The following is a 17,730-nucleotide window of genomic DNA, read 5'->3' as shown; positions in this document are numbered from 1 at the left end:
ACCAACGTATTAACTCATAAATCCACCACGTTTGCAAATTCCCAAAGAAAGGAACAATTGGAGGAGTTCCTTCCTTGCTACCTTTGGTCTCCTGCAGCCATGTTGGCTGATGCTTGCATATCTGAGGGATATTAAAACCCAGTGTCAGGGATGGCAAAGAATCCGGAAAGAAGGGATTTTTAAAGGTTAGGGGTTTTAAAATTTGGTTTTGCACCCGAATAGATTTTGATGGTAATCCATTTTGCACCCCACTGATTTTCAATTTATAAGTGGTGGCACGTGATTGAATCATTTGACCCCTGGCTCACTGTCAGCAGGGAACCTGGCAGTCGGTGGAGCGCAATCATTTAGACGGTGCCTCTCGTGAAACCGATGCCTTATCGTAAATCATATCTGGCCAACTGCCCAACTGCCAGTTATTGGCAGACACGCCCCCAATGGGACAGACACCGTTCAAAGAGCCAAAGTTTGGGGGAAAGTGTTGTACATGCTTTTCCTTTAATTTTTCACTTCCTCCACCTTTGTCCCCTTAGCTTATAAGTGTCCTGAAGTCTCTCACATATGCCCCCAGCATTCACTCTGACCACATCCCCAGTCTTCCTTCTTCCCTAACTTCCTATCTTGCTATGCCTCTTGGAAAAGTGGTCTATCACACCACCTCAAGTCACGCTCATACCTAAACCCACACGCTCTAATCTCCCTAACAGTCTCCGCGAATAGCATCACCTCGCATCCATTCTACACATAATAAATCCCCCTGCCATCCCCAATGCCCCCCCACCTCTAGTGGGGCCCCTTCCATCTGACATTCATTGGTCACCAAATTCTGTCAGTTCTACCTCAGAAATGTCCGTGGAGGGGCATCTGGGTGGCTCAGTTGGCTGAGCAGCCGACTCTGGCTGAGGTCATGATCTCACAATGCATAGGTTCAAATCCCACATTAGGCTCTGTCCTGACAGTGTGGAGCCCATTTGGGATTCTCTCTCTATCCTCTCTCTGCCCTTCCGCCACTCGTGTTTTCCCTCTCTCAAAATAAATAAGCTTTAAAAAAAGGGGGGGGGGGGGGCACCTGGGTGGCTCAGTCAGTTAAGCATTCTCTTCAGCTCAGGTCATGATCTCAAGGTTCTTGAGTTCAAGCCCCCTGTCAGGCTCTGTGCTGACAGCTTGGAGCCTGGAGCCTGCTTCAGATTCTGTGTCTCCCTCTCTCTCTGCCTCTCCCTCCCTCCCTCCCTCTCTCACTGCCCCCCCCAAAATAAACATTGAAAAAAAATTAAAAAATAGAAAATAAAAAGAAAGAAATGTCCCCAGAAGCCAGCCCATCCTCTCTGCCCTCACCCTCTACCGTAGTTATGTGAATACGACAACCCGGCTAAACAAACGGCCACATTTACTGAAGATTTACTTGCAGGAAAGGCTTGCCAATGGTTTCATACATAAACCAATAGTTTCCAACTCTACTCATGTCGTCGCACACACAGAAGAGATGTGCACAAGGCTCCCCGGGATAGAGATGCGGCTGCCTGGGCCCTGTCGGCCTCCCTGGGAGGGAGCCAACCTTCCCAACCCACTTGTAATCCTGCCTCTTCTGTACTCATCCCCATGGCAGAAAACTCTGTTACGGATGTGGCCTTACTTAATCCTCGATACCACCCGGTTACGTAGTGTTCCTACTCTCATCGGCAGGATATGATCCTATTTCACAAATGAGAAAATAGAGGCTCAAGAAGATAAGGCGACTTGCCCCAGGAAATAGCGGCACCAGGATTAGAACCCAGAATCTCCTGACCAGGGCTTCCCTCCACACCGCTGCCCAGACCGTCTTCCAGAGAGGAAACCGTGGTCTCTCCCACACACAGGATAAACCTCACGCTCCTCGGGCAGGAAGTCCCCGCCAGGTGGCCTGCCCTGCCCCGAACAGCTCATATCCGTCAGGACTCTGCCCCTGATACACACCCAATCCTCGTAGGAAGTGGCCAAAAGTGGCAGCTCCTCAGCAAAGCCTGCCTTGCACGGAAGCCTGTGCCCGGGAAGAGAGGAGCAGCAGTGGTTCTGCCTGGACCCTCCTCGCTCCTCCCTGCGCTCCTGCCCTCCTGCGGCAGGCACTGAACGGGCTGGGATTTATCTGTTCACACGCCTCACTCCCCCACTAGATTACGAGTTCCTCAAGGGCAGGGGCCGGTCTCGTCCACTCGTCTCTACCTCCCCGGCCCCGGGACAGGGTGCGCACCAGTAACGTGCGCTCTGAAAGAAGGAAGTAATAACACCAGGCGCCCTCTGGAAAACCGCAGTGGGCAAGGAATCCAACTGCTTCTGCTCTGTGCAAGGGACGAAAATAATTAAGGCAAAGCAGAATATAATGAATGAAAGGAGGGCACTGTTGCAGAACTCTGTCTGCGTCTACAGCAAACACCTCTTCGCTCTCCAGACAACGTAAGGAGAGGTTTATTTGATCACAGTGAGGTAGGGAAAAAAACACGTATGCACAGAACAGCCTCTCGCTGCACTTTGCAAATGTAATCCAAGGGGCAACTAGGTCAGTTTGTTTCCGGTTTTTAATTTTTTTCAGTGCTTATTTTTGAGAGACAGAGTGTGAGCAGGGGAAGGGCAGAGAGAGAGGGAGACAGAACCCAAAGCAGGCTCCAGGCTCTGAGCTGTCAGCACAGAGACCGATGTGGGGCTCGAACCCACACACTGTGAGATCACGACCTGAGCCGAAGTCAGACGCTTAACCGACTGAGCCACCCAGGCACCCTTGTTTTTGTTTTGTTTTTAAGAAGAAAGACAAGAGGAAAATATAAAGGCTAGAGAACTGTAACAAGAATACCACCAGTAACTACTTGAACAAACCAAGATCCCACAGGAAATGGCCAGATTGGTGCCCATCACTAAGGTCTGAGAAAAGTATCTGATTTCTTGGCTCAGATCAGGTTCTCTCAGGCTCAAAACAAACTCCACAAGTGGCCACAGGCTCCCGGCAGACCTCGGCCACCTCCCGTGGTCTCCCTCACCCAGCCCACCCAGCCACCCGACACTTGGCAAGAGCAGGCAGGTGGAAAGAGCTGACCAACAGGCACCGCAGGTGACCAGCCAGAGAGTCTGGCTGAAGCTGCCGGAGCGGCCCCGCCGGAGGCCTCCCTGTTTGCTTTGCCTCAGGGACGCAAGCATCCTGTCTTTGACAGCAATTAAATTTGAAAGACTCAAATATTGCCTAAGAAGAAAGGCAAAATATTTATCCATGTGTCTGCAGGTCCTGTCAGTGTGCTGGGCTTTTGTAAATACAGGCACCATCTGGGCACCAAATTCGTGTGCCCAGAATGTGGGCTTCCCAATACAAATAGGTTTTCCTGCAACAATCCAGGGGGGCCACCTGGGAGGCAGTGGAGAAGCGCCTGGGCTTCCCCGGAAAGAAGGTCAAACCTGTCTTCCTGACCCCTACGTTCCAGCCCAGAGACCTCAGCCTGGATAGGACAGGGGCACCCTCAGGAGTGAGGACACCATAAGCCTTCATCTGCGCCGTGCCTTCTGAGCTGGTGACCCTCCCATCTGCCCCGTCGTGCTCCCAGAGTGACAGGATACCCAGATGCGTAGTTAAGAAGAGTTTCAAAACCGGGAAATTTACAAAGCGAGCACAGGGTGTAAAGAGGCCAGCAACGGGTGATACAGGGACCTACGGCTGGCGACAGAAGGGAGTGAGAGAACCCCAAGCCTGGAGAGGCAGAGGGAGTCGGCACCAGACCCTAGAAAGAGTGGCCACTTGAAGAGAGGTGATGTGACCTTGGGCAGAGGGTCACAGCCAAGCCACGGTGAGGTGGCTGAGAATAAACACACCTCCCCTCCCTCTCCCTCCCCCTCCCCCAGGAGCTGAATCCACCAGAAGCTGGAAGGGGTGGGGGTCCAGAAGCAGAGAGCAGGTGCGAGGTGGAGGGAATCCAAAGCATCCAGCTCACTCCCCTTTTTTCTCGTTCCTCCCTTGCTCCCCTCAATCTCCCTGGCCCTCTCTCCTTCTAAAGCCATCACTTCCTTACTCCAACCAGCCACCTCCTCCTCCCCTCCACCTCCACCTGCAAGGGAAGGCCCAAAGACAAGGAAGAGTGGGAGACCGTTCCCATCCTTCTTCTCCATTTCAACTCCTTTAGGACCCAAGGCCTAAGTGTGTTAACTCACATTAAGTCCTCAGTGTGATCCTCGCACACAGTCGGTGCTAAGTATTAGTTATTACCCGGGGTGCCTGGGTGGCTCGGTAGGTTAAGCATCTGACTCTTGATCTCGGCTCAGGTCATGATCTCACGGTTCGTGAGTTCGAGCCCTGCATCAGGCTCCTCGCTAACACCATGGAGCCTGCTTGGGATTCCCTCTCTCCCTCTCTGTCCCTCCCCTGCTCTCTTTCTCTCTCTCTCTCTCAAAATAGACTAAGTAAACTTTAAAACAAAGATTACTAGTTATTACTCTCAATTGCTACCCTAAGACTACTTACTCTAAGGGGACAACAAAGGAAGTCAGAAATTACAATAGCAACCAACATTGACATCATGCCTCGTACATTTTATATACACATACACACATAAATACGTAGATCTATAGAATTATATATAGAACAAGAGAGAAAGCTCACACACAATAACCCTCGGAGGCTGGCGCAGCAAGAGTTCTGATGTACATGGGGCATGTGAAGAAACAGACCGGGGAAGGGAGAGGCAGAGATCAACACTCACTTCTGGACTCCAGAGTCATGCTTTTCGACAACACCAGTGTGCAGTTTTCGTCTCCTGTGCCTCTGCTATCAGCAAGACCTGGTTTCTGGAGCACTTATGGGAGGCTTATAGATATTAAGGAAGACTTTTAAGCAAAGTGACTTTTTTTTAAAATTTATTTATTTTAAGAGAAAGAGGAAGCACAAGTGGGGAAGGGCAGCACAGAGCCTGATGCAGGGCTTGAACCCATGAACCGTGAGATCATGACCTGAGCCTAAGTCAGATGCTTAACCAACCGAGCCACCCAGGTGCCCCAGGCAAAGTGAGATGGGATCCACCCCCACTCCATCAAAAATTATCTTCCTTGAACAGCTGCCATAGTACTTTAAGTTCTTCCATGAGAGAGGCGTTACTTTGGATCAAATACTGTTCTAATAGAGCTTTAAAAGGGGCTGCCCCTTCAGGTCATGATCTGACAGTTTGTGAGTTTGAGACCCGCATCAGGCTCTGTGCTGACAGCACAGGGCCTGCTTGGGATTCTCTCTCCCCCTCTCTGTCCCTCCCCTGCTTACACACGTGCGCACACACTCTCTCTCCCTCTCTCTCTCAAAATAAACTTTAAAAAGGGGAGAAGGGCATGGGGCACCTGGGTGACTCAGTTGGTCAGGTGTCTGACTCTTGGTCTCAGCTCAGGTCATGATCTCATGGTTTCATGGGTTCAAACCCCACTTCGGGCTCTGTGCTGACAGCGTGGAGCCTGTCCGGGTTCTCTCACTCCTGTCTCCTCTCTGTGACTCTTTCTCAAACAAAAATTAAACATTTTTAAATAAAAAATAAAGAGGGGGCCAAGTGGGTAGCAGTCACCAACACCTAGGTGACTGGCATGAGCACAAGCAAAGCCACAACTTGCAGGGCAGGCCCAAGGAGAAAGGAAGACAGGGGAGCACTTTTCTCACGTGAAAAGTGGAGTGACTGGTGCAGCCACTGTGGAAAACAGTATGGTGGATGCCCCCCAACATTAAAAAGAATACTACCATGTGACCTAGCCATCCCACTTACAGGTATGTATTTGGAGGAAATGAAAATACTATCTTTTTTCATTAATCACTTTTTTTTTTTTAACTTTTGTCTTAAGTAATCTCTACACCCAATGTGGGGCTCGAACTCACGACTCCTGAGATCAAGAGTTGCATGCTTTATGGACTGAGCCAGCCAGGTGCCCCTGAAATCACTATCTTGAATAGACATCGGCACCCCCATGCTCACTGCATCACCAGTCACAATAGCCAAGACATGGAAATAACTGATGTGCCCACCAGTGGATGAGTGGACAAAGAAAACATGGGAGATGTATGTATGTAACAGTGGAATATCATTCAGCCATAAAAAAAGAAATCCTGTCATTTGCAAGAACATCAACGGACCTTCAAAGCATTAGGCTAAGCAAAGTCAGACAGAGAAAGACAAATATTGCAGGATCTCACTTATATGTGGGTTCTAAAAACACCAAGCACAGAGAAACAGAATAGTTTGGTGGTTGACAGAGGCAAGGGGGGGGATGAGCGGTAGAACTTACTGAGTGAAGGTAGTCAAAAGGTACAAGCCCAGTTGTAAAAAGTCTGGAGATATAATGCACAGCATGGTGACTGGAGTTAATAATGTATATTTGAAGGTTGCTAAGAGTAGATCCCAGTAGTTCTCATCACGAGAAAAAAAATTGGCAACGACGTGAGGTGATGGACGTTCATAGACTTACTGTGATCATTTCACAATACCTGCATGTATCAAAGCAGCACATTATGTACCTTGAACTAAGACGATAGGGATGTTGATCATATTTCAATAAAACTGCAGGAAAATGAGGCTGGGTATGTGACAGTGAAATGCATTTAGGAAAAGTTGGGTTAAATATTTAAATGGTCTACTTACCACAGGACTTTAAGAGAGTTTCTAATGTATGTTGTGACTCCCCCTACTCTCCCTGGAAGGGACAGGCATGGCAGGCAGACCTTCCCAGATTCTTTTGACCCCAAAGCTTTTTGTATTCAAAGAAAGGTTGCTGCCGCTGAACTGTGAGTTCATCACAATCAGAAACCGTGTTTCTTCTTTACGCTTTTTTACCCAGGGCCAGGTAAGCAGCTGGTGCACAGCGAGGGCCTCCATATACGTTTGGATGAATGAAGAACGGAGATCGGGATCTGTTACTTGATCAAATGATCTATGAGGTAAATGAAGTCGTTGGCTCTGAGTATTTGCTGGCCTCTCCTCAGAAGCCATATCTGGGAGCAACGAGCAAAGCAACACCAGGGTCAAGTGCCCATCTGGGAGCCGTGTTTGCACCATGCCTTGTGGATCTTTGTGGACAGAACCAGAGCGGGGCCTCTGAGCACCCTAAGAGCACCTTGGATCCCACGGCAGCCACAGTGGGCACTCCCGGGAAAGCGGACAGCACTCACCAAGTCTTCCTGCCTCAACACACTTCACAAGCCTACTTAGTCCACACCAGACAGCCTAGAGAAGAACAGGAGGGGACAGCAAGGGAGTAAGAGCCACAGAGCAAGTGCCCGGGCCCCAGGGAGAGAAGCACAAGGCCCGCTCTGCACAATGACTCAGAGGGCGACCTCCGGGACCACAGGTGAGGCTCACGTCAGCAAGCAGCTCCACACTGCCCACCGCACGGCTTCCTCCTCCCTCCCGTTTCCCAGGAACTCCCCCCAGGTTCCTGTCGTAGGCCGTACTGGGGCAGCGGGACTAAGAAAGATGACCTAAAAGAAAGTAGAGAATATGGTTTATAGGCTTGAAAACAACGTGGGCGGTATTAAGTAAAAGGAATTGGTCCAACGTAATCCTGAAGTCCTCTCGCAGGGGTCACATGGGCACCTAGCACCTCAGGGAGGCTCTTCTCTTTCTCTGCTTCCGTATCCTCCGTGTTCTTTTCTTCTCTCGATCTTCAAGCATCCTAAGACACGGGGTGGGCTACGGGACCAGCGTGGAGGGTCCACGGGCTTCCTTCCCTGCAGAGTTCCTGAAGAGTCTATTCAATGCCCACCACGCAAGGATGCTCCTATTCTATCCCAAGCCATCCTCACAACAACCCACTGAAGCCAAGACTGGAGAGGACCGCGTAGACAGATGAAGCCCACCTTCCAGAGCCCCTCAGCCAGCAGGGAGAAAAGCCAGTGTCTCTCGGCGTGTGCAGAGCACTTTCAGACACCACAGCTGGAATGACTCAACTCCAGCCGAAGGTTCACCGGGAGCAAGGGCTGTGTTGCAGCCCAAGTGCCTTGTACGTGGAAGCAACCAATGCCTTCACTGGGAAAGGATGAGAGAAGGGGAAGAAGGGTAACGTCCCGGCCTCAGCCTGCCCCAGCCCAGGCCTTGCGGGCTCACTCCCGGGTCTGCCTCCCCCCACCCCGGGGCTGACCCCCCTTAGTCCCCTTTCTAGCCCAAGGCCTGTGCTCTGTGCTTAATAAATGCAAAGATTAAGGAGAGAGTAGAAACACATGGGGAAAAAGTGAAAACCAACATTAAAAAAGAGAGAGAGATGACACCAGTTGAAGCTTTAAGCCTTGAACCTCTTCTTTAAAGGGCTTTTTTTTTTTTTTTTAAAGTTAAGATGACCTCTTAGCAAGGAGAGGAAGCAGGGAGCTTTCCCTGTAGTGCGTCAGGAATGCCATCATCAGATTTATTAGCATGGTCAATGTTGAGGACCTTAGCAGCCACGAGAGTGTGGGTGGAGGTTAGGGAATTAAAGGTGTGAGATTAGAAGCAAAATCGTGTCCCGGATGAAAGAGCAAAGAAGCAAACCAACAACGCTCCAGGGGCTTCAAAGACGGCAGACGGGCTGGGGTCCCCCACCCCTTCCCAGTCCTGTCCACAGGTGGGGCAGAAGGGGGCCAGGGCTGAGAGGGACACCCCCTGGGCAACGCCACCAACCAGCAGCTCTCCTATCTGCCGGGCAACTCCTCACAAAAACCTATTTCAAGAAACCCCACCTCCCCTCCCACCTCCTCTTAGCGCCTTCTGCTCCTCCCAGATGTTCTGAGCCCGAGGATTTGCAAGGCTTATAGCTGCTGCAGGCCTAGCCAGAAAGGTTTTTCTCTAAACTGAGGAAAAGTGTTATGTTTTGGGTTTTAATGCTTTCAAATGCATTCCATTTTGTGTGCTTTGTTTTTGTGCTTGTGGGATTGGCGTGGCCTTTCCATGTTTGTATGCACTGCAAGGCCAGAAATCCTAAACATTTACTTCCTTCAGTCCATGTTACATAAATGTTTATCAGCAGTGGTCAGGGGGGCCCCTCTGATTCACACACGGGCAATTTCATTCTCAAAACGCCTGCTCCCGTCTGCCAGCACCCCAGTTATCCCCCAACACATTTCTGACCCCTCACCTCACCCCGGGCCCAAACACCTTCAGCTGGCTACTAGTTGTAACAGTGATTTGCACAGAAACCGTATTTCTATCGGTAGTTTTGAGCGAGACAAGCTTGTATTTTTCATCTTTGTTCTCCTGATGGCCAAAATGGTGCTCTGAGGTCTTGGCATTTGTTTTAACAATAGCTTGTGTTTGGGGCGCCTGGGTGGCTCAGTCGGTTTGGCATCCAGCTTCGGCTCAGGTCGTGATCTTACAGTTCCTGCGTTTAGGCCCCTCCATCAGGGTCTGTGCTGATAGCTCAGAGCCTGGAGCCTCCTTCAGAATCTGTGTCTCCCCCTCTCTCTGCCCCTCTCCCGCTTGCACTCTCTCAAAAAATAAATGAACATTCAAAAACACACAATAGCTTCTGTCTAATGCAAGCTTTCTATGTATTAGGCATTATACAAAGGACCTTATTATGCATTATTTCATTTAATCCTAAAAGTTAGGTCTGGTTATCATCCCCATTTCGCAGATGAGGACATAGAGGCTCAGCGTCCAAAGGTAAGCTGCCTGAGAACACAAAGCTGTTACACGGCTCAGGTGGGATACAAATCCATCTGACATGTTCGTAAGCAGGGCAGTATACCACACGTGTGAGGAGAAATTGTGACAATCCAAGCTCTTCAGAAATAGAGACCTTCCAAGGTTTTCTATCAGAAACAAGCAAAGCAGGACGCCTGGGTAGTTCAGTCAGTTAAGTGAGCAACTCTTGATTTCAGCTCAGGTCATGACCTCCCGGTTCATGGGATCGAGCCCCACGTCAAGTTAGGCTGACAGCTTGGAAATGCTTGGGATTCTGTCTCTCTCTCTCTCTCTGTGCCACTCCCCTGCTCACACTCTTTCCCTCTCCCTCTCTCTCTCAAAATAAGTAAATAAACATTTAAAAAAGAGAGAGAGGGCGGTGCCTGGGTGGTTCAATTGGTTCAGCATTCAACTTCAGCTCAGGTCATGATCTCAAGAGTTTGAACCTGGCATTGGGCTCTTGAGCTGATAGCTCACAGCCTGGAGCCTGCTTCAGATTCCATGTCTGTCTGTCTGTCTCTCTCTCTCTCTCAAAAATTAACATTTTTTTTTAAAAATTAAAATAAAAAAGACAGAGAGAAAGCACTTTGGATAGGACTATTGGGCCTGCCAGGAATTCACACCCTCGATCCACCCCCGCCCCCAGACCCACTTCCCCATCTCGTCCACTTGCATATCTTTCACCCCATCAACCTAAGAGGCGTAGCCAGAAAGGGAACGAGGCCAGCTTGGCGCACGTCTTTGGACTCTGCACATCACAGCCTCCTTGCTGATCACTCACCCGCCATCTGGTTAATAAGCCCTTTGGACAGTTTTCCAGAGCTCCCTCGAGCTCAGCTGCTCGTCTGGGTTCACGGAATCCCGACAATCTCCTCCTCTATTGAAAAATCTGGACACCGCTCACCTACCTCCAGGCTCACGGCACTTCGGGCACCCCATCTGACAGCCCAGTCCCCGCTCTCCAACAGGATGGCCCCACTGGAGAAAGCGCCTCCCGTGTCCGTCATCGTCTGGCACTCAACACTCCAATTAGGAACTAGAACGGAGGCCTCCCTGCTGGGTGACTGCCGCGTGCCTCACATCACAACCGAGATCTGTGTCCCCAGTCACCCCACCGAGCACAGTTCCATTTCTCTGCCCGCACCTCCATTCACTCACCAGCCCCTTTTGGTTACTTTATCGAGTGGCTGTCCTCCTTGACCAACATCTAAATAGCACCGAACGCTTCACGATCTCCTGTGCTAAGGGTCACCTCGTCTCTGGGGCGCCTGCGTGGCTCAGTTAAGCGTCCGACTTCGGCTCAGGTCATCATCGTTATGTGGTTCATGAGTTCAAGCCCCACATCAGACTCTGTGCTGACAGCTCAGAGCCTGGAGCCTGCCTCGGATTCTGTGTCTCCCTCTCTCTGCACCCCTCCCCCCATCGCACTCTGTCTCTCTCTCAAAAATAAACATTAAAAAAAATTTTTAATGAATAAAGTTCACCTCATCTTTGGTACGATCTACTTTCTTTATCCTAATTTCCACATTCCTGGGTTCTGAGTGCCTTTTCCCCCAGAAAAGGAGACAGTTCTGAATCTTTCAGCAGGTTTTTGACATGGTATTTTTAAAATGTCATTACACAGTAACTCCCTCACCAAAGGAAATAAAGAACGAGGCGTTGTTGGGCTTGCCCCACACCACCTGTCTTCCCGGTAAGGTCTGGCTGCGGCTTTTCTCCATGTGCTCATGTATTTTCCAGCTTGAAACCAGCTGCCTGAGAGAGGAGGAGAAGGTGAGGTATGGCTTTAAATCACCACTGAGGGTGTAGTAAATAACCCGTTCCCTTATTCCCATCACAGCCCTAATAACCTTCTGGAAAGTTCAGAGCCCCAAGCCTTCACTGCCCTCCCCATACCCCTCCCCACAGGGTGCAGACACCCAGTGAAGGAGGCATCGGCTTCCCCAGGCAGTTTCGGCTGCTGGAAGGACCATCAATCACCAGGCTGTGACAGACAAACGAGGCGAGAAGGAGACCAAGTCTGGTTTTTCACTGGAGAACAATGAGCTCATACTTTCTCTCCAGGGACCCAGGAAGTGGAGACAGCTCTTGAGATGGGGAGACAGTGATGGAGACGGGCAGGAGTGATGAAGGATGGGCAGGCGAGAGGGAGGAGGCCAGTCTGGCACTTTTTTAATGTCACTTTTGATAAGAATCCCCAGCTTTCAGGCCAGAGGGAAACATCCATTTTCTTTAAATTAAGGATCCAGCATGAGGCAGTTGTCCTAAAGGGGAGGGACAGCGAGAAGATAAACTGGTTGCAAATTCTTCATTCCTGCTCCTTCAGAGAAAAGATGATCGTTCATGAGTCACCAAAATTGCAGATGCCACAGCACAAATGGCTCTACTTTGCCACTGCTGCTCGGAGGTGGGGTCCAAGATCAGATACATGGACAGAGACTTTGGGTAGCTTTTTTGAAGGTGGGTCTGCAACCCTCAGTGTGCATCTCTGGAAGGCAAAAGGCCAGTCATTTCCAACAAGCTGAACCAGTTAAAAAAAAAAAAAAAAAGAAAGAAAAAAAAATTCAGACAGCTGCCCAGATGTTTTTAAACAGCTAAATGAAGGTTTGATTTCAGCTAGGGGGAAAAAAATCCTGATTACAGAGTTTTCCAGTTTTCGTCTGAAAAGGGAGTTATATAATCCTGATTTTCTTTACCAGTTAATTCCGAGAAACTGTGTGTGTGTGTGTGTGTGTGTGTGTGTGTGTGTGTCCGTCCCCGGGTATCCGTGTGTGAGCATATGTGTATTTGGGGCAAGAATGGAGGAAGCTGGGTTGTAGATGAGAAACCAAACCCAGATGATTATTTCAGTCTTCAACCTGCTGTGTGCCTTAGCTAAAAACTGAATGGAAACTAAAGATTACAGAAACAAAGTAGAAGGCCCCAATAAATTATGTTTTTCTTCACATCTCTATTTTACCAAAATATCTTTTTATACATTTTAGTTTTTCTAATGCTTATTTTTGAGGGAGACACACACAGAGTGCAAAGCAGGGGAGGGGCAGAGAGAGAGGGAGACACAGAATCGAAAGCAGGCTCCAGGTTCTGAGCTGTCAGCACAGAGCCTGACGCCAGACTTGAACTCACAAACCCTGAGATCAGGACCTGAGCCGAAGTTAGATGCTTAACCAAGTGAACCATCCGGGAGCCCCTCTATTTTACAAAATTGACCATTTTCTCCTTTAAGCTAAATGGCTTGGCTAGAATAAAGAAGTGTTAACTTAGCCTGACTCATTCGTTGAAATAAAACTCAAACCCAAGTATGAAAATATGAATAGTGAATTACTCTTCTGTGCTGTGTCCATCAGCACTATTGTGGTTGAGAGCCTGGGCCCTGGAGCCAGCTTGCCTGGGGTTAAATCTTAGCTTTGACACTCTCTGGTGTATGGTCGTGGCCAAATTAATGAAGCCCGCTGTGCCTCCACTTAAAGGGATAGGATACAAATATCTACCCCCTCGAGAGTACTGTGAGAATTCAGTGAAGTAATACAGGAAAAGCACTTAACACCTGCTACAATGGAAACTCTCCATAATGGTTATTATTATATCTTCAGCTATACGATATCCATGTAAGATGAAGATTTGTTATATGTGTCAGATGCCAGGTAGGTTTTTTAAGACATGCAGTGAGCACCTATCTGGCATGCTTTGGCAAAAAGAAACGCACATCCTAGGAGACAGGCTGCCCGCGGCCCGTCTCCTTCCTGCCTGGTGTGCTTCCTCAGCCAGCTCTGGCATGCCCTCCGCCCCCACCCCAACCCCAGCTCAGGGCTCTCCCCGCAGGCTCCGACCCTGGCCACATCCTACCACCCTGCTCCTGCCTCAAGGACCGACACCACCGCCTCCCACATCCAGCCACTCTAACCCTGGTTACACCAGTGACCTTCTCCAACCCGTCTACACCCCGCGTCTGTGAGATCCTCACTTCCACGACAAAAGAAACATCACTCTGACTACACAGCACCAAGTACAGTCTGAACACCCATAACCAGACAAGTCGCCATGTGGGACAAGCCTCTGACCCATGAGGATAGCACCACTTAGTGTCCCCTAGCCAGAACCTGATGATCGTGGGTCAAAGCCAAGGTGGAATTTTTCTTTTAAACTTCCTGGAAATGCTGCCCCCCATTCCACCACCCAATCAAAAGAGAAAAACCTGAGTCAGAGAATATCAATGTTTGGTAAAGAGTCGGGGGGAAAGAAGCTTTCGACCGGTTGATGGGAGTGTGAATTGTTACAAACACTTGACCAAATCAAGTGAACTGGTGATGTTGATGTCCAGTGGCCCCAAATCATGCCCCACCCCCCAGACAAACTCCTGCACATGTGCCAAGAAGGAGAGGTCCCAAAGGATGCTCCGTATGGCACTGAAGGTCCATCAAGTAGGAGACAAGTGTGGCTATATTCACAGGATAGGATATTCTATGATAGTTTAAATGAATAACCTAGGGGCGCCTGGGTGGCTCAGTCGGTTGAGCATCCGACTTCAGCTCAGGTCATGATCTCACAGTTCGTGAGTTCGAGCCCCACGTTGGGCTCTGTGCTGACAGCTCAGAGCCTGGAGCCTACTTCGGATTCTGTGTCTCCCTCTCTCTCTGCCCCTAACCCACTCACATTGTTTCTCTGTCTCACAAATAAACAAACGTTAAAAAAAATAATAAATGAATAACCTAGAACCGTGTATACTGAGACAGAAACAGTCCCCAAAATATAACGCTGAGTGAAAAAACAGAACTGTAGAGTTCCACCTACTGTACCTTCTCTTTTTGTATTTTAAGTTTTTTCTCCCACAAAATATTGTCTTCTGGGATCCACTAAGAAAGAATACAATCATATTCAAGAAGAAATCCACCCATTCCCTTAACAAAAATCAAAGACACATCATCCAAGTTTTAATGGCAAGAGACCCTCCTGGGGGGCCGGGCCACTCACCTCCTGCTGATCTCCTCCCAGGAGCATCTCACTAATCACCTGTGCATCCCATTCACCTCCCCTAGCGCACGCAGGTGCTGGCCCCGCGGATGGATGCTAACAGGACAAATGAGACGGAGACCCAGGAAAGCACAAAGGATACAGCACACGGTGAACACCACCCGGTGCTGGCGGAGGGAGGGAAGGTCATGGATGGCTGAGGACACCAGGGAATGCTGGGGAAAGGAAGAGGACCATGTTCTTCAGCTTGGTGGGATGTAGAACATGGGGGGGAAGGGGTAGTGTGGGGCCTGCCAGCGCCCAACGAACCCACGGTTGACTCAACGGGAGCAAACTAGTCCAGAGCCAGAGCTTGGTGGAGTCCCACAGGCGATCGTTTGGGTTGATGCCAGAGTACCGAGTGGAGAACTCAGGCAGGGGGCTGTCCTGGTTGTCCAGGCATCAGTATGCAGCCAGAGTACAGAGTACGGCTAGAGGCATGGACTAGGAGGACACATATGGAGCCCTCCTCGTCTACACTGGCTTCCTGGCCCCTTGGATTTGACCTGCTCCTGCAGGGACAGGTGCAGCATCGCTCTCCCTACACGTGGGGCTAGGACCTCTGCTGCATGGCAGCCGTACTTTCAGGGCATAGGAGCAAAGAGGTGGTGAGTGGATGCCCTCTGGGATCCTAGGAATCCAAAATGAGGGAGCTGAGAAGAGCAAATCTTCCTAATGGAGTAACCCACTCCTTGAGAGGCTGCCCAACGCCTCCCTAAGTACAATGAACGTTGCTCCTGGGCCCCTCGGGGTTTGCACTCGGGGCTTCACTGAAATCAGCAGCCAGCACACAGAAGCAGAGTGAGAGAAGACAGACAGACAGCCATCTCTTACGTAGTTGTGCAAGGCCTCAGGGAACCACTCCAATCACTGCAATGAAACAGAACTGGTGCAGCACCAGCCTGGCAAGGTGGCTTTCAGAAGGGAACCCAGCATCTAGAAAGCAGAGCTAAGAGCAGGAGCACTCCACAGGAAGGGCTGGAGGGGCGCCTGGGTGGCTCAGTCGGTGTCTAACTCTTGATTTCAGCTCAGGCCACGATCTCACAGTCATGAGATCGGGCCCCGTATCCAGGTCCGTGCTGGGTATGGAGCCTGCTTAAGGCTCCCTCCCCCTCCCCTACTCTTCCCTCTCTCGGGCTCACTAGCTTTCTCTCTCTCTCTCTCTCTCTCTCTCTCTCTCTCTCTCTCTCCCAAAAAAAATGAAAAACAAAGTAGAGGCTAGAGGGGGAGGAAGTCAGGACAAACCCAAGTCATTGGAGGGGCAGAGGGGCAGGGGAGCCAGGGAGCAAGGTGGGAACAGAATGGTTAAAAGAGGGAACAGGCAGCTATTACTGGAGAAATTTCTATTCACTTATGTTTTTCTTGCTTAAAGAAGACGGAATACATTAAGATTTTCTAGATCAAGATAAATAATAAGACTCCACCCCAGGGAGTTAGAGCGCCAAGTACGCATCATAGCCATGTTTTGGGGAACAGAGGGAGACTCTAAGGAGTTGGAGGGTTTGATGGCAGGTATGAGGCCATCAGAAGTACATGGAAACTGAACCACTAAGACAGTGAGATAGACACCTGGAAATGAAGAACACGACACAGCCCCCATTCTCTCCTGTCTCCTGCCCAGGTCGCAGCAGCCTTCCGCCCCCTCCCCCATCCCCTTTGCTCCCAGGATATCTGTCTCGGTGCTTCCTTCTTTCTACTGGGCCAGCCACTGCAATCTCTCCCTCACCGGGCTGGGTCACCTATGGCTCCCCAACTCCCCCACCCCGGCCCTACACCCTGACAGCTGTCTCCAGTCTCTCTAACGTCTCAGCTGCTCTCAGTCCCTCCCTACTACCTGCTCTCCACAAACTTTTCCCAGCATGTCCCTCAGTCTCTCCATGATTTAGAAGCCCCAACTCTTTCCTTGTTGCCTAGTCAGTGGGCAATGTGATGTGGTAGGAGAACTGGACCAGAATTCAGAAAACCCAGGGTCAGCCTAAAACACATAGGCGTTGACTATTTGGTATGGATTAGCCAGCTCGGGCTTCCAGGACAAAACACCATGGACAGGTGGCTTAAATAACATTTATTTTCTCCCAATCTGGAAACAAAGCCCAAGATCAAGGTGCCTGGGCTGTTTTCTGAGGATACATCGCCTCCTAGCTGCCTCGCTCTATCATCACATGGCCTTTTCTCTGTGGCGCACAGAGAGGAAGGTAGAGGAGGGAGGGACTGGGATCTTAGAGCACCAGCTCTATCCAGGCAGGGCCTCAGCCTTATGGCCTCATTTAACATTACTTCCTGAAGCCCCTATCTCCAAATTAGTCACACTGGAGGATAGGGCTTCAACACAGGAACTTTAGAGTGATTCAGTTCAGTCCTTAACAGAGTATGGTGTCATCTCAAGTCAGTAGGAAAAAGATGGTTTATTTATAAATGGGATTCAAAACCTGGGTAAAAATTAAACTGAAGACATACTTTTATACCTTAAACCAGGATAATTCCCAAGGAGATGAAATATTTGTTTGGAAAAAAAAGTTAAGTCATCAAAGTACTAGAAGAAACTGTGAGAAAACTCTTCTGTAGCCATAGAGGGAGAAATCCTTTACAACTATGACACAAAATCCCTGAGAGAAATTACTGAGAAGCTGGCCTACATAAAAATACAAAATTTCTACGCAATAAAAACCACCATAAGCAAAATCAAGAGACAGAGAAGGCACCTGGGTGGCTCAGCAGGTTAAGCGTCCGACTTTGGCTCAGGTCATGATCTCGCGTCTCGTGCGTATGAGCCCCGCGTCAGCCTCTGTGCTGACAGCTCAAAGCCTGGAGCATGCTTCGGATTCTGTCTCCTTCTCTCTGTGCTCCTCCCCCACTCACACTCTGTCTCTCTCAAAACGAAACATTAAAAAAATTTTAATTAAAAAAAAAGAAATATTTGCAATTCAAATAACAAAGGACTAGGAAAAAAATCACAAAGCACTGATCTCCCTCATATATGAAAAGCACCTAAAAATTACTAAGAAAAAGACCAACAATCCAATTTTAAAATAAACAAAAGGTGAACAGATAGCTCATGGACCTTAAAATATGCAAATATGCTCAAGAGTAC

General features: G+C 49.5%; 1 protein-coding gene and 1 long non-coding RNA gene across 3 annotated transcripts in view; both read right to left on the bottom strand.

Moving 5' to 3' along the window:
- The window catches only part of TMEM178B (transmembrane protein 178B), a 358,780-nt gene that overhangs the window by 242,616 nt on the left and 98,434 nt on the right, over window positions 1-17,730 (bottom strand). The window lies entirely within an intron of this gene.
- LOC128775613 (uncharacterized) overlaps window positions 11,214-17,730 on the bottom strand; it is a 30,294-nt gene continuing 23,777 nt past the window's right edge. Inside the window, exon 2 of the long non-coding RNA XR_008420459.1 lies at window positions 11,214-12,117. This is a non-coding gene — a long non-coding RNA (uncharacterized LOC128775613). The remainder of the gene's footprint in view (window positions 12,118-17,730) is intronic.

The sequence above is a fragment of the Panthera pardus genome, unplaced genomic scaffold (genome assembly GCF_024362965.1).
Source record: "Panthera pardus isolate Hobbes unplaced genomic scaffold, ASM2436296v1 HiC_scaffold_8, whole genome shotgun sequence".
In the NCBI taxonomy this organism is placed as follows: Eukaryota; Metazoa; Chordata; class Mammalia; order Carnivora; family Felidae; genus Panthera; species Panthera pardus.
This window is presented reverse-complemented; position numbering and strand designations above follow the sequence as displayed.